The sequence below is a fragment of the Vipera ursinii genome (assembly GCF_947247035.1).
Source record: "Vipera ursinii genome assembly, chromosome: 3".
In the NCBI taxonomy this organism is placed as follows: domain Eukaryota; kingdom Metazoa; phylum Chordata; class Lepidosauria; order Squamata; family Viperidae; genus Vipera; species Vipera ursinii.
The window spans coordinates 174,608,731-174,627,006 of NC_139516.1; positions in this window are offsets into that span (position 1 = coordinate 174,608,731).

An 18,276-nucleotide genomic window follows, 5' to 3' on the forward strand; every position below is an offset into this window, starting at 1 on the left:
TAGTCCAGAATAAAATAGCTACTGAAGGCAGTGACTTGGAGAAGAGTGAGTATGCTAGATTCTGTAGTTACAAAAACTGGGGCAGAAAGCTATAGTACAGACTATGTTTGGATAGAAAATTGTTCTGAATTGGACTTCAAAACATGGTTGAAAGACATACTTGCAATGAATTGGAAATGCATGGAGGATAGCACTATCCATTCATGTGCTAAAGAAATGGTGAACAACCTATGCTGGCAATTTAGCAAGCAGAAAATATAAATTTGGATTGATAGATTCAGTTGCATCTGCAACATTGTAGACTAGGAATATTTGTGCTGCTCTGTTCCCTTTTATTCACACATGAATTATATAATTAGGTAATACCAAAAAGGAAGGCTACCTGAAGAGACTTCTACTTATAATATTGTTTTTCATCTCCCTTTAAGTCATTCTTCAACCAATATTTGCTCTGGAATGCCCTTAATTTTTCTAAGCATATTCCAAAAGTACATGTTGAGTGACATGGTTACAACTCAAGTATTGACATAATAGAATGGCAAATATGTGTTATTAACCTATAATAGTTTATAGGGGAAACAGGTGACCCTTGTGGTAAGTAAGGAAAAACATAACATAAAACCCAATATTTACACTTACAGTCCTGAAGATTTAGAGGCTCCTAAATAAAATATAACTATGCTCAGAAGGCTGGTAAAGTGCAGACATAAAGTTAAATGGCTTATAAATATGTGGAAGGAGAAAGTTCAGCAGACAAGAGGCAAGAATTGTCAGCAATAGAAAAATGGCCTGTTCCCAAATTTTACTGAATTCAAATGGAAAACTGAACTTGCAGCAATAAACCAGCTGAGCTGTCCCATGGCGATTATGAGATGGGACCATATGCATTCAAAGCTAATATGGAAACAGCACAAAAGCTGATGTATTACAAGGCCTTTTCCTCAAAATAGAATGTGAAGATGCCTAAGAAAAGACCTTATCCATTTAGCTGCTTTACTGTTTTACCTGTTTTACTGCTTAGCTATTCAATGCATAGAGTGGCTGAAAATGTACATAAATGTACATAAAAAATAAAGAAGCAAATATGCATGGTACCTTATAAATTTCCAGCAATGCAAACAGTGCTGAGAAAGTGAGAGAGTAAATACTAAATCAAGACTATGATATAGATAACATCTAGTTATATTTTTGTCTAATTACCCTTTTTGTATATTCTTTCATTGAGCTGTTGACATGAACAATTTTTCTTTGGGAAATTCTGTTATAATATATTTAATATAGCAACCTTGTAGAAGAGTTAATGGCTAACCAAAGTGCTCCAATGAAAGGTCCTTTTGCTGCAATGCCCCAGAGATAAAGCTCCACCAGAGCCTGGCATTTGACTAATAAAGTTATTAAACATGCCGTATTCTAATTGTAGGTCATGACTCATTTATAAGGTCGAAAAGAGAGAAAAAGTAATCAAGCAACTATCCTCAAAACCCACTGCCAAATTGGTAATCAATAATGTGTAAAATTTCTATTTACATAGCTTTGGGTTTTACAGTGTACAGTTATAATCTGCAGTGAATGCCTACTGAATAAACATGTTGTTGACATGAGAGAAGGTTTATCCTGACTGTGGAGATCCAAAGTGTGAAGGCAGTCAACAAGAATGGCTTTTATTGGCTTATTTCCTCTTGACCTCATGCAACAAAGTACCAATGTTTGTTGCCCTTTCACTAGAGTAGTCCAAATCAGGACTCATACACATGCTTCGATTGGTGCTCTCTGAGCTTGGTTGTTTGCTTGCAGATGTTTCATTACCTAATTAGGTAGCAACAGTGCAGGTAACTGGGATTTGCTTCCTGTTTATGGGAAATCTGTCCACAGCTTGGAGTTCAATCCTGATGGGGCTCAAGGTTGATTCAGCTGTCCATCCTTCCAAGGTTGGCAAAATGAGGACCCAGATTGTTGGGGGCAAAATGCAAATAATGCTTATATTGTTAACTGCTCAGAGAGTGATGTAAAGTGCTGTGGGGCAGTATATAAGGCTAAAATGCTATTGTTGTTTGCAGTAGCTTGTCCTGTCAGTTTTGGTAGGGGTATGATTTTATTTGTGGTAGTTACTTGATTTTTTGCCTGGTATTAATCCCATGTATTTCCTGGGTATTGGCTGCTAGATGGGATGTATTCTGGTCTTTTGTTTCCTTCTCAGCTTTTTTATTGTTTCTTCTGAAAGGTGTGTAAATATGGTTTATTTGTACACCTCTATCGATGGCTGATATGTTCTGAATATCAGCCTTCCAGGAATTCTCTACTGTTTTTGGATTTAGCTTGGTTTAGGATACTCACAGTTGAAACTATGGTTGAGTCTGTCCATGTGCTATAAGATTAAGGAGATTTTTATTAGGTCTTTAGACTGCTAGTTTGTGTTCATGATGTGGGTTGCATAACCCATAGTGTGGGTTGTTTTTCAATAGAGGTGCTTTCTAATTTGCCATCATTTCCCCTGCCGATGAGAATATTCAGGAAAGATAGAGTGCTGTTGTTGTTTTTTCTTCTCGTGTGTTTCTTTAGACATGTATCTATTAGAGCTCTTCAGCAAATTAAAATTATTCTCAGCAGCCAACCTGTCAAGCATCTTCACTACCTCCACGTTCTAAAGGTTGTCTACTTAGCTGAAGTGCTTACCATATTGTTGCGAAAGCCAACAAGCCAGAAAATCATTTGGCTCCATAAATTGTCTTGGATGGAGAATCTTTAGCAGTCCTTTGCTTGTGGATGTCCACAGTGCTAAGTAAATCCGGATGGCCCCCGACCTCCGCGCCTTCCGGCGCGACTTAAAAACTTACCTGTTCCAGCAGTCCGGCCTGGCCTGATAGCTCTAATTGGGGTCCCAGTTTGTTTTTACTATTGTTTTTCACTATTGTTCAATCTGTATACCTACCTTACTCTGTACACCGCCCCAAGTCCCTTGGGAGAAGGGCGGGTTATAAAAACAAACAAATAAATAAATAAATAAATAAATAAATTAATGTTCTCTATCTCCAGATCATACTTCCACTATTCTGAGGTAACAGCTACATCTGAAGAGTGCCCACTCACTGTTCCAACTATTGGGTTTGTAATAACTTTGGATAAACCTATGGTTTTCATGATGCCATGACATTTTGAGGTGGTTCTTTTGATTTCCAAAAATCCCGTATGTTCCCTTTACTTTGAAGTGGGTGACCTTTGGGAGAAATGGTATATATCTATCATAGAATTAATATTTGAGAAGAACATAATTAGACTAATCAAATGTTGTTTCCAGCTCTTTAAACAAACTCTTATGAATTAATTCCACGCTTCTAACATCATTTTTACCAGATTTAGTTTAGGAGCACAATGGATACTACAAGGGAATGATATGATTCTCATCAAAGCTTATATTTGTGGTATGAGAAGTCATGAAAACTTTTTAGAACTTTAAAAACTTTCTTCTACATATATGTTATATTTTGGAACTGTCTGGATTGGTTCTGATATTACTGGAGTAATTTTAAAAGAGCAATTTAAACACTAAAAATATTTTTAGGGGACATATTGATAAACCAAAATAATACTTCATTGCTTTTTATGGATGTTAAAAGTTGCCATTATTGCTTTCAATTCGCTATCCATGCCAACATTTCTGATATTATACATAGAATGATTTTCTATTTCTGCTTTTTCAAATGAGCACAAAGTCAAAAGATTCACTACAAAGTAGTAAAGAAAACAATTATATTCAGCCTGTATTAGAAGCGGTAAAGATTGATAAGAAGTTAGAGTGTATGTTATAAACTAGATATTTAGTCACATTGGAAAGATGGACTAAATCAATACATATGTCTAATTGTTTGCAATGACAAAGTGAACAGCAAAAGAATAAAAAGACTTGCCAATGCTCTGACTTTGAAAATTGTCTTGAATAAATTAGTTGCTGTCAGAAGTGAATGTTTCTTACAGACATATAATTATTCATAGTGGATGCCATAATGAAATGCTTCAAAACATCAGTGAAGACAGTTACAGGGAACCTTTAATGAAATAATATATTGGAAGGCTTGGCTGTTTCAAATGGTGGGTATTTGATATGTATTATAACACTGTCTCCTTTTGAAAACAGTTTAACAGACAGAAGTATAATTGTCCATGTCTCACATTTGCTGTCATTTTAAGAAAAATGTAATTCTAAGTCTGAATATTTTACCCTTTAAAGCATCTTTAGTTCTGTACATAAAATAAGTCTAGATAAAATATTTAAAATGAAAGTGATTTAATTAGTGGCAGATGATAAAAGGAATTTGGTTATTTTATGTAAGTATCTAAGCATTACTGAAGATTTCTCAGAAAAAAATAACTCAGGAAGCTTCAGAGTAAGGTGAGAAGTAAAAGAAATCCCATTTCTGTCATTTCAAACAAAAATTTTTAGTGAATGTGTATTTAAAACTTTGTTTTATTTAAATATTGATCAATCTGTCATCATTTTTATTTATTTTATTATACTTATCACATTTTAAAATTGCCCATTTCCCTGATAGAGGAACTCTTGAAGTGTACAATGAAATGTTAAAAACAGAAAAGCAGTATATAAAATTTAAAAGAGGCAAGCAATGTTTAAAAAAATGGTTAAAAGGTGGGAGGAAGATTTTCATGGTGCTAACCTGATTCAAAAAAAATAAATCAGGTCAGGTATAGAACTGAGGGTTGTTATAATAGCCCAAAATTATTCGGATTAAATTTTTCAACAGCTGGTCTTTTGGCTGAAAAACACTGATTAAGAGAAACTGATATGAGTGTTCCTTAGAATCAACCTTTTAGAAAGACAAGATTAATACCAATAGCACTTAGACTTATATAAGTGGTTTACAGTGTCAGCCTATTGCCTCCAACAATTTGGGTACTCATATTACTGATCTCGGAAGGATTGAAGGCTGAGTCAACCTTTAGCCCTCAGAATCAAACTCCTAGAGTGAGAAGTACGTAAGTTAGCCTGCAGTACTTCATTCTAACCACTGTCCCACCATGGTTCAATACTATGTCAATTTTTTTTCTTCCAATTTTCTGAATGTTTTCCTGTCCTGGGAAAACAGTGTTTTTCTACTTTATTCTCAGAAAACTTTCAGAATATATTTTGGAATTTTTTTAGTAGTGTTTCTGAATTGATTAGATTAAGAAGTTAAGGAGAAAGTTCCTAACAAGTGAGGACAATTAACCAGTGGAAAAGCTTGCCTTCAGAAATTGTGGGCGCTCCATCACTGGAGTTTTTTTAACAAGACAGTTACTTGTCTGAGATGATATAGGGTTTCCTACTTAAGTGTGTGTGGGGGGGGGCTGGACTAGAAGACCTTCAAGGTCCCTTCCTATTCTATTCTATTCTATTCTATTCTATTCTATTCTATTCTATTCTATTCTATTCTATTCTATTCTATTCTATTCTATTCTATTCTATTCTTTAAGTCAACAGATGACACTGTTTTTCCTAATAGAAAAAGTCTCACGGGAGGAACTGTTGCACAACACAATTCCTAAATTTTGGAAATGAAATGAAGTGAGAAAACAGGGAAGCTTTAGGTGGCCAAAAAGATGACTGCATGATGAAAACCAGGGAACACATTTCCAGCTACTGTTTAATTAATGTGCAAGTTTACTTTCATGAGACATTCTGTTCTCCTTAAAAAAAGAAAAGCAAAATCCATTCTGAAAGGTTTTAAAACATAACAAAATCAATACAGCTCTAGATAAAATGCAAAATTAGTTCCATAGACTGATCAGGGGTTGATCTGGAAACAATGATAAGATTGAATTACTTTGGACAATTGAACATCTATGGAGATTCTCATCCATCCAGGTCATAGTTGTCACAAAGGTGCTTTTTCAAAAGGCAACTGGACTTTGTTTTTCCTTGAAGGTGTTTTGCTTCTCATCCAAAACCCTTTTTCAATTCAGTTCAGATCAGATCAGTTCTGCACAAGTTTGGACGATTTAAATCTGAAGAAGCAACACAGCGGGCTCACATTTGGAATTTATTTGTGACATATATATTGATAATGCAATAAGTTACTGTATAAGCAGAACCTGGAATTCGGTGAAGCAGAAGAATGGGGAATTTACTTTCATTTGCTTCCTATGTTTGTCATCCCAGTTTTACAGTAATATCAATATTCAGCAATCATTTTACGGCCTTATATGTGATAATTTCACAAAGAAAGAAGTCAGATTAGATAATCCACTGAGCCCTCTGCATCAATTGGACTATGCCCTAGCATAGGACCTGAACCAAAGTCACTTGCCTAACAACCTGTCTATGGACCATGGTCACAGGCCAACAGACTTAACTCAAGATTTAAATCATAACATTTGTCTTGTGGACTCCCTATGATGACATCGTGCCCCCCCCAGGGCTCAGCAGACCACAGGTTGATACGGTCCTCAGTGGAAAAACATACATGCAGAGGAAACATGCAAAGGAGTATCTCAAGATTTCTACTTTGGTCTCAATACTCTTCAGCATCTTCACAAATGACCTAGATGAGGAGATTGAAGAGCTATCAGTGAATCTGCAGATTATACCAAGCTTGGGGGAATCGCTAACACTTTGGAAGATAGACTCTAGATTCAGAAGGATCTTGATAGATTTGAGCATTGGGCCACATCCAACAAGATGCAGTTCAGCTGTGAGAAAAGTAAGGCCCTGTATGAAAAACCAAATGCACAGGTACAGATTAGCTGGTATTGGCTTAACAGTAGAACCTGTGAGAGGAATCTAGATTGTTATTCAAGTGTGAGCTAATAGTGATGTGTAGCCGTTGAAGTCCTAGGCTGCATCAACAGAAGGATAGCATTAATGCCACAAGAAGTGATAGTACTGCTCTAAACTGCACTAGTACAGCCACTTTTGGAATAATGTGGCTCGGGATGGGACACGAGGCTGGATCCATGCAGTGATAACTGCTTCATTGAAAGAGGGCAGTTTCCCCGCAGCCTTGAAAGAAGCGGTGGTGAGACCCCTCCTCAAAAAGCCTTCCCTGGACCCAGCTGTTTTAAACAACTTTCGCCCGGTCTCCAACCTTTGCTTTCTTGCGAAGGTTGTTGAGAGCGTAGTGGCGCATCAGCTTCCTCTGTTCCTTGAAGATACTGATTATCTAGACCCGTACCAATAGGGTTTCAGGCCCGGTCACAGCATGGAGACGGCATTGGTCACTCTGTCCTGGTCCTATTAGACCTCTCTGCAGCTTTTGATACCATCGACCATGGTATCTTACTGCGGCGTCTCAGGAGATTGGGAGTGGGAGGCACTGTTCTTCAGTGGTTCTCCTCCTTCCTTCTGGAACGTTCACAGTGGGTGTTGGCGGGTGGGCAGAGATCGACCCCGAGACCTCTCATTTATGGAGTTCCTCAGGGGTTGGTCCTCTCACCTCTCCTGTTTAACATAGATATGAAGCCGCTAGGTGAGATCATCCGTGGTTTTGGAGTGGGATATAATCAGTATGCTGATGACACCCAGCTTTTCATCTCGACCCCAAACCACACCAGTGATGCCCTCGACGTGATGTCCTGTTGCCTGGAAGTGGTCCGGGTCTAGATGGGGAGGAACAGGCTTCAACTCAACCCGGACAAGACTGAATGGCTGTATATACCGGCATGTCAGGAAATTCAGATTATTCCATCTCTTAATATTGGGGGCGAGTTATTACCCCCCGTAGATAAGGCTCGCAATCTGGGTGTCCTCTTAGATTCACAGCTCTCCTTAGAAGATCATATAGGAGCTGTGACTAGAGGGGCCTTCGCCCAGGTTCATCTGGTGCCCCAGTTGCGACCCTATCTGGACCTGGATGCCTTGTGTACAGTCACCCATGCACTTGTGACCTCTCGTCTAGACTACTGCAATGCTCTTTACATGGGGCTGCCCTTGAGAACCACTTGGAAGCTTCAGCTGGTACAGAGTGCAGCTGCACGAGTTCTTTTGGGGGTCTCCCGATACTCCCATATTACACCTCTGCTCCGTGAGCTGCAGTGGCTTCCAGTTGCCTTCCGAGTGAAATTCAAGGTGCTGGTGATGACATACAAAGCCCTACATGGCATGGGTCCGGATTACCTACGGGAGCATCTACTGCCGGTGTCAACGTCCCTCCGTCCTGTACGTTCCCACAGAGAGGGCCTCCTCATGGTACCACCGGTCAGAGAATGTCGGCTGGTGACCCCCAGGTGGAGAGCATTCTCGGTGGGTGCACCAATCTTTTGGAACCGCTTACCAGCTGAACTCCGGATGGCCCCCGACCTTCGCTCCTTCTGGCGTGATCTAAAAACTTATCTATTCGAACAAGCCGGCCTGGCCTGATGGATTTGGGTTTTAAAATTATTTAACTAATGTATTCTTATTTTATTGCCCTGTACACTGCCCTGAGTCCTTCAGGAGAAGGGCGGTATATAAATCAAATAAATAAATAAAATAAATAAATAAATAAATTCTGGTCACCATTATAGCAAAAAGATACTGAGAGTATAGAAAGAGTGCAGAAAGAGCAACAAACATAAGGGGTTTGGAAGCTAAACCACATAATGAACAGAAGGGGTTTAAAGGAATAAGTATGTTTAGTTTAATGAAGTGAAGGCTTAGGGGTGACGTGAAAGCAGTCTTCCAATTCTTGAAGGGCTGTCACAAGGAAGAGAGGATCAATTTATTTTCCAAAGCACCTGAGGTTTGGACAAGAAGCAATGGGTGAAAGCTACTCATAAGAAAATCCAACCTGTAACTAAGATGAAATTTCCTGACACTGAGAACAGTCCATGGAACAACTTGCCTCCCAAAACCTCACTGGAGGTTTTCAAGAAAAAGTGGATAACCATTTGTCCAGGATGGAATAAGGAGTCCTGCCTTGGACAGGACATTGGACTAGAAGACCTCTAAGGTCCCTTCCAGTTGTATGATTCTATGACTCTAATTCTGTTTCATTTTCTATACAACAATGCTTATGAAACTTGAAGACAGCTTTCTTGTGTCCTCACTTTGTTGTTTTCTCCAGATTAAACATATACTGTATCTTCAGTTGTTTTTCCTTCCACACCTGTTATTTATTTATTTATTTATTTATTTATTTATTTATTTATTTATTTATTTATTTATTTATTTATTTATTTATTTATTTATTTATTTATTTATAAAACTTATTTGCTGCCCATCTTGTATTCAACAACTATGGACGGTTTACAACATAAAAACACTGATTGAAATCATCCATTATAAAAACATAGCAGATAAAACCACAAGAGATAAAATCATGGACACAAGATGGCAAAGAAGGAAGCCAGACACATGGGGGGAAGACGTAGGGTTGAATTTTAAATAGCCAATCACCTCCATTATGAAGCTCCCCATTGGGTCCAAACCATCTGGCATAGCCAGGTCTTAAGGCTCTCCTGAAATATCAGGAGGGTAGGAGTCAATCTCACCTCATCTTCTATACTAAAATGCAGTATGAACAATTGGATGTAATATAATGGTGTGGTCTGACTAATGCATAGTAGAGAAAAACAATTGCTTCTCTTGATTTTGAGTTGGGATTGTTTTGCAGCTATGTTACACTGCTCAGCTTGTGATTTATCAAGTTATCTAGATCTTTTTGACAGGTGTTGCTGCCTAGTATGACCTTTTTATCCTAAATTGATGCCTTTGATTTTTTTCCCCCATCCTACTGAAACTCATCTTGTTGATTTCTTCCCACTGTTCCTTCTGAATCTTAGCATTATTCTACAGACTATTTGTTACCTTCCTAGTTCGGTACTTTGACAATTTGCTAATCATACTTTCTAATTTCTCATCCATGTTTTTTATATATATATGATCATTTCAAACTTATTTGTTCTCATCAGTCAGCCATACCCTTCTGAGATTCGAACCTGGGCCGACTGCGTCTTAAGTAGTTGTTTTAACCACTAGGCCACAGGCTCTCTCTCTCTCTCTTTGTTAGCTGAGAAGCAAGGAAGATATGTGTTATATATATATATATATATATATATGCTACATATATACGTATATATGCTAGATATATTTATTTATTTGTTTGTTTGTTTTGATTTATATACCGCCCTTTTCCTGAAGGACTCAGGGCGGTTTACAGGGCAAATTAAAACAGTGCAATGTACTGTCCCGAGTGCCGTGTAACAGAGTGAATGCCTGTTACTCATCCCAGCTTCTGCCAACCTAGCAGTTCGAAAGCATGTAAAAATGCAAGTAGAAAAATAGGAACCACTACGGTGGGAAGGTAACAGTGTTCTGTGCGCCTTTGGCGTCTAGTCATGCCGGCCACATGACCACGGAGACGTCCTCGGACAAGCGCTGGCTCTTCGGCTTTGAAACGGATATGAGCACCGGCCCCTAGAGTCAGAAACGACTAGCATGCATGTGCGGGGAAACCTTTACCTTTACCTTTATGTAGCATAGGGCTCAAAGTGGAAACATGCTCAAACAGGGCTCTATCCATCTAACAATAGCATAGTCCAGCCTATTTTTTGTTTTATTTTCTACCAGAATCTTATGGGAGACTTTGTTGAATGCTTCACTGAAGTTAAAGCATAGTACAGGGGTGTCAAACTGGCGACCCGCAGGCTGGTTGTGTCACATTCAGGCCACGCCCTTCTGGCTCCATAAAGGCAAAAAATGTTGAAATATGTCACAATACATTACGTGACATGATTGAGTTTGACACCCGTGGTATAGTATGTCCACTACATTTCCATGGTCAGCTAAACAGCTGAGAGTAGCATAGACAAAGGAAATCAGATTGGTTTGTAATCGCTGTTCTGAATAAACATATACTGGTTTCTACCCAGCAATGCAATGTACTGTTTTCTAAAATGCTCACAAATTTACTTCTTTAATCATTTGTTTCAAATTTTTGTCCACTATCAGTCTAAGTTGACCCATCTGTAATTATCTCAGTCTTCCTTTTTCTGCTTTATTGATTGACAATTTCTTGGTGTTTGACAATACACCTTCAAAGTAAATATACTGCTCAAAAAAATTAAAGGGAACACAAGTTAAGACATCCTACTATTAAATACAGTACATTGTGTTGTTAAAGTGTTCCCTTTATTTTTTTGAGCAGTATATAATGGTGCAGGGATAGAAATGGAAAATATTCTCTCCTTTTCTTGAGATTATCTTAGAAGGTTTCATGCATAATCTTTGTTAGCAATTTACACAAATATATGAGCTGTCACCGGTGTGACTACTGCCTGTTCGATGGCCTTCAGGATAGGCTGAAACAGGAAATAAAGATTTGTCCCATGTTTGGGCCTAGCAACGTAATCTAAATAGTTAACAAGCATTTGACACATATCTCCCCTTGCTTCTCAAGCTAACAAAGCGAGAGAGATCCTGTGGCCTAGAGGTGAAAACAACTGCCTAATGTGCAATCAGCCCAGGTTCGAATCTCAGAAGGGTATGGCTGACTGATGAAAACTAATAAGTTGAGGCCAGGACAAGAAGCAATGGATGGAAACTAATCAAGGAGAGAAGCACCTTAGAACTGAGAAAAATTTCCTGACTGTTAGAACAATTAACCAGTGCAACAGCCTGCCTCCGGAAGTTGTGAGTGCTCCAACACTGGAAGTTTTAAAGAGGAAATTGGACAACCATTTGTCTGAAATGGTATAAGGTTTCCAACCTGAGCAGGGTGTTGGACTAGAAGACCTCCAAGATTCTATTCTATTCTATTCTATTCTATTCTATTCTATTCTATTCTATTCTATTCTATTCTATTCTATTCTATTCTATTCTATTCTATTCTATTCTATTCTATTCTATTCTATTCTTCTATTCTATCCTATTCTATCCTATCCTATCCTATCCTATCCTATCCTATCCTATCCTATCCTATCCTATCCTATCCTATCCTATCCTATCCTATCCTATCCTATTCTATTCTATTCTATTCTATTCTATTCTATTCTATTCTATTCTATTCTATTCTATTCTATTCTATTCTATTCTATTCTATTCTATTCTATTCCAAATAGGCAGACTTCTACATGTGAACGTTTTTCATAAACTCATACTCTGCCCTGTAAAGTTCTAGCTCACATGGAAATTTTCATGCAGATCTTAAGGTTTTCTATTTCTGGGAATTGCAATGTATTGTGGATAATTGGCTATTAAGGGACAGAGAGAAAAGGAGTACTTACTGTACTGTATTAAATTCTACACAAGAAGTATTACCACAAAAAAGCTTTTATTACTCCCTCATCTGATTGATACTTAACTACACTGTAACTTTCTTGTCAGATGCCATAGATCTCAGGAAAAAATTCTTATCAAGCTACTATCACCAATCAAATAAATGCAACCCAGAAGGGAAATGTCTACACTTCTTTGTTATTATTTTTATTGAGTATAGCATGGGTAAAAGGATGGGATACTAAAACAATCTTTTGTACTATTTACTTCTATGCCCTTCTTCTGTTCTTTCATTAAGAGATTATGGGATAATTATGTTTTCTTTCTTCCACTTATCTTCATGACAGCTAGAATGGCTACTGGACCACTTTACAGAGATGAATTCTCTGTTTGAAGGCATCTATATAGTTTATGTCTAGAGGGGTCTTCCCACTGACAATTTAACAGTGACACTATAGAGAAAGACAATTTTGGAATTAATTGTTATAGTTTACTTCAGAATGCAGGATGAGTATATGATGTCCAGTCTAGATACCTCCTATCCTGGGGCTTATACAGAGTTGATTATGTCAACTCTGTTATGTGCTTTTTTTGGTTTTGTAATAGAGTTTCCTTCCTTCCTTTCTCTTTTCCTATTGTAAATATAAAGAGGAGTACCCTGGTACTATCGGCAGAAAGAGAAGGAAACATCCACAACATATTCACATAATACTGATGTATTTGTGTATATACCTGAAATCATACATACATACATACATACATACATACATACATACATACATATGTACATACGTATGTGTGTATGTTTCTGTGTGTGGGTACAGGAAATTGAATTAACTAGAATTAGTTTAATCCAGGGTTCTTCAAACTTGCCCCCTTTATGACTTGTGGACTTCAACTCCCAGAATTCCTCAGCCTGGCTGAGGAATTCTGGGACTTGAAGTCCACAAGTCATAAAAGGGCCAAGTTTGAAGACCCCTGATTTAATCAGTTGTATGAAATATCCTGAACTGGCCTTTGGAAGAATGCAACACCTCTTTTTATAAATACTAATTTAGAAGTAGTTTTCTGAGATGAAAGTATTAATAAAAGTCATATATTTATTACTATAAAAGGCTGTGGTGGCCTAGCAGTACTGCATGATGGGGTGAGTTCACATTCTTGCCCCAACTCCTGTCAACCTAGCAGTTTGAAAGTATGCAAATACAAGTAGATAAATAGGTACTACTTCAGTGGGAAGGTAATAGTGTTATATGAATCTCAACATATATTCATGCTGGTCAGACAACTGTGTTTGGACAATGCTGATTCTGTCAGCTAGGAAATGGAGATGAACATCACTCCCTAGGACACAACTGGATAGGGGAAAGCCTTACTTTGTTATTAATTACTATATAAATAGTGTATAAATATAAATAGTATATTTATATTTATATAAAATATTTTATATAAAATATCATTACTTTATATAGTATTTGTACTATATAAATAACTGTAACTATATCCAGTTATTGCAAGTAAGGGCCAAAAATAATAAAGCTACTAGTATCAAGGAAAAGCACATTAAACAGCTACTGTCAGTCAGTATCAATTCTTACTTGACCACATAGATATATTTATAGCTTTGATAAATCAAGGTTAATAACAATAACAAAATTTAGATGGCTAGTTCTGTTTTCAGATATTTCCAGCAATCTGTTTAGCCAATGGAAAATAATTTTGTACTGATTTGTAAATTGCACTCTGATTTGAAGGCAGGCTTTCCCAACCTTCTCCATAATACAGTATGTTAGAATGCTAGGAAGTGCTAAAAGATATCATCTCCACCAGTATCACCTCTATGTCCCATCTCTCTCTATTTCCATCATCATTTCCATCATCTCTATCATCTCCATCTCTGTCATCTCCAACTCAATTTCAGAATAACAGAGTTGGAAGGGGTGTTGGAAATCTTACAGTCCAACCCATTGCTCAAGCAGGAGCCAATACTATTTCAGACCAATGTTTGTCCAATATCTTCTTAAAACTTCCAGTGATGCAGCATTCACAACTTCTGAAGGCAAGCTGTTCCACTGATTAATTGTTCTGTCAGGAAATTTGTCCTTAGTTTTCTAGGTTGGTTTTCTCCTTGATTAGTTTCCATCCATTGCTTCTTGTCCTTCCTTCAGGTGCTTTGGAGAATAGCTTGACTCTCTCTTCTTTGTGGCAACCCCTTAGATATCGGAGCACTGCTATTATGTCATCTCAGTCCTTCTTTTCATTAAACTAGACAAAAACCTTTCCTGAAACTTTTCTTCATATGTTTTAGCCTCTAGTCCCTTAATTAACTTTGTTGCTCTTTTCTACTGGATGGTCTCCATCTCCGTCTCCCTTTTATGATGAGTAGTATTTTTCTTTCTAAACAAAATACTGATTCTCTAACTGCATGCAGTATGGACAACAAGCTTTATGGATGACTTTATGTTAGGAACAAGGCAATGTTCTAACTTAAGTAAGCTTTAAAAGGGTCCAAGTATCCTAGATCTGAGGATGCCTGCTGACACATGCGTCAAAGTCAAATGTGTATATATTTGATGCTGTACATTAACAATGCTGCCTATTAACACTTAACATGTATAGTGTCAAAAACATGAAAAACATTTTTCATCTAATTTTAACTATTTACCACTGGCTTTTGAGACATTATGGAAATTTAAGACCATAGTGGTTATTCGTCAAACTTCCTTTTTCCTATAAAAAGGTCAAAAATAGAATACATTTATATATTAATAAAATATGGGGATAGATTGAGATATTCTTAGAGAGATATGCTAAATAATTATAGATTTTAACAGTATAATCCATTCTGTGCATTGCACTATAGAGTAATGAAAAAATGAAGTGGGATGGAAAACAGAACTGTGTGACACGTATTCTCTGATGATTTCACTGAGAGCTTTATTTTATTATGAATTGTTTCAGACTGAAGAAAAGACTTGGAAAGTAATAGGAAAAAAGCCAACCTTTAAACTGCTGTCAACTGAAAATCACTTTCACACTAGTTTCTTTTCTGATTTATAAAACCTTTCGGGAACTCGTGTTTAATTACTTGGGAGAGGGGAAAATAGCAGAGAAGAGAATGATTTTAAGTGGAATATTCAGCTGCCCTTTTCCCAATCTTCAGTCCTTGCTTCCTACTCTATGATCTTTTGTTCAATCTTCAACCACCCTCAACTAATTTACATAAGAAAAGTAAGCAGGACCTTTGATTTACATTAATAGTATATTAATTTCCATCCACCACTCTATCATCCACCTTATATTTAAATTATTTAATGATTGCAGTTTTAGACAGAATCCAAATACATTAAAGCCATAAACCTAAACATTTCAGGACAGAACCAGAATCAAATCAACAGCAGGGAACAACAGAAACAGTACAGAGATCTTAACCATATTAACTCAATAATAGGTGCACTGAAGATAATTTGCATTTAATCTCTAATAAGTATGTGTAGAATTGCAGATAAAAAGCTTTTCCTCCCAATGTTTCTTTAGTAAACTATATTAGTACTGGTATGTTAGGATTTCTAGCTGTGGGCAAAAGCACAGAATGTTTTTAGTAATTGGACTGAGACCTGAATTACCTAGTGCATTAGGAAATAGTCTTAATCGGCAGCAACTATCTTATTCAGGCAACAGCTGTTGAGTCCTGACTAACATCTATTGGTAAAGACAAATTCCAAAGCTTCACTTCCACAGGGGTCGGTTCTCTCGCCCCTCCTGTTCAACATCTATATGAAGCCACTGGGCGAGGTCATTCGTGGTTTCGGGGTGGGGTATCATCAGTACGCTGATGATACCCAACTTTTTTTCTCTACCCCGAACCAACCCAGCGATGCCCTCGCCATGATGTCCCGTTGCCTGGAGGCGGTCCAGGTCTGGATGGGGAGAAACAGGCTTCGTCTCAATCCTGCCAAGACTGAGTGGCTGTGTGTATCGGCATCTCGGGCTAACCAAACTATTCCACCTTTAACGATGGGGGGTGAGGTGTTACCCCCCCATTGATAGGGTTCGCAACTTGGGTGTCCTCCTGGACTCACGGCTCAATTTTGAAGATCATATAGGAGCCGTGACCAGGGGGGCTTTTGCCCAGGTTCGCCTGGTGCACCAGTTGCGACCCTCCTACGCACAGTCACTCATGCGCTCGTGACCTCCCGTTTAGACTACTGCAACGCTCTCTACATGGGGCTGCCCTTGAGGACCACTCGGAGGCTTCAAATGGTGCAGAATGCAGCCGCGTGAGTTGTGATGGGGGTTTCCTGATACTTCCATGTAACACCTCTACTCTGTGAGCTGCATTGGCTTCCGGTTGCCCTCCGGGTGAGATTCAAGGTGCTGGTGATGACCTATAAAGCCCTGAATGGCTTGGGTCCGGGATATTTAAGGGAACACCTGCTGCCAGCATCAAGTTCCCTTCGTCCAGTGTGCTCGCACAGGGAGGGTATTCTCAGGGTGCCGCCGGTAAAAGATTGCCAGCGGATAACACCCAGGGGGAGGGCCTTCTCTGTGAGTGCGCCTGCCCTCTGGAACCAGCTGCCCGTGGAGCTCAGGACTGCCCCTGACCTGCGTTCATTCCGCCGGGACCTGAAGACTTGGCTCTTTGAGCTCTCTGGCCCAGGCTGAGAATTTTAACTGGGGTTTTATTTTCAGGGATAATTTAATCTTTTTAATTGTCTTTTAACTTTTGTATTTTGTATTGGTGTGATTTTTAAAATGCCCTGTAAACCGCCCTGAGTCCTTCGGGAAAGGGCGGTATGTAAATCTAATAAAATTAAATTAAATTAAATTAAAATTACAGTATTATATCCACATTAATATTAAAGAAGGAAAAACTAGCACATAACAAATATATTAATAATTGCTGTATTGACCACTACTCACAGGGATGAATAGGGATGCTGTTTCCCCTGCATTTCATTCTCCAGAAAAAAGGTGAATTTTATGTAAAATACAATCTCAGTCTCAGCATGGAACATTAAGATGTGAATTAAAAGCATTTGCATCCCACTGTGTTTCTCAGTGGTCACAAACTATGAAATTCTTAGTGTCTTGAACATTCAATTTATAATACAAGAAAGGTCATGTTTCTCTGTGGAAAATGATTGCCGACTGCCCATTTAACTACAATGTATTATTGGATGAGGTTTCTGATCCAGCAACAAAAGACTCTCAAGAGATGCTAGGTAAAATCCAGAGTTAGTTGATTTAATGAATTAGTCTTAAATCTCATTGATTTACAATCTCATTGACTTTGATGAAAAGTTATTTGTCATCTCAGTTGGGATCCAATCTAGACTTGATTAATTAGCAATCCCATGGAAAACCAACAACGGACTTTTCTAATATTGGTGACCACAACTTATTTAATATTTCAAATATAGTGTTAATAGTTAAAGCTACCTTTTCTGTGAAATTTTAGATGTTTTTATGAAAAAAAGAAAATGCCCATTCAACATGTGTGACAAATTTAATTTTGGTTGAGTTAAAAATCTATAGGAAACTATTTTACAAATCCAAAAACTTTGAACTTTCAAATGAAGGCAAATATACACGTCCCAGGATAATGTTGCAGGATCCAATCTGGGTTGGTCATTGGGACCAGAGGTTTAGCCTTCCAAGTCAGGGAACATCTCTCTCACTACATTCTTCCATCACATTCTGGTGAGAGAGAACTTCCTTGAAGATGGGCTTCATGAGTCTGAAAGTTCAGAAGATTAAACCTCTAGTCCTGGTGATCGACCCAGATTTGATCCTGTAACTTTGATCTTTGCTTGTAAAATGAATCACAGACTAAGCTTTAATTGGACATTTATCTATTACAGATCTCATATTTCATTGCTCTTTTTGTAGGTCTGAATATATGTATGCATGTATGCATATATGTATGTATGCTTCCTTTCAATTCAATAATATGTATGTATGTATGTATGTATGTATGTAAAATATTATTGAAATGAAAGGAAACATACTGTTGTCCTCATTGTACATTACATAATGAAGAAATTTGGAAGATATAAATGCTTTCAGAGATTGTTATGATATTTGATTTA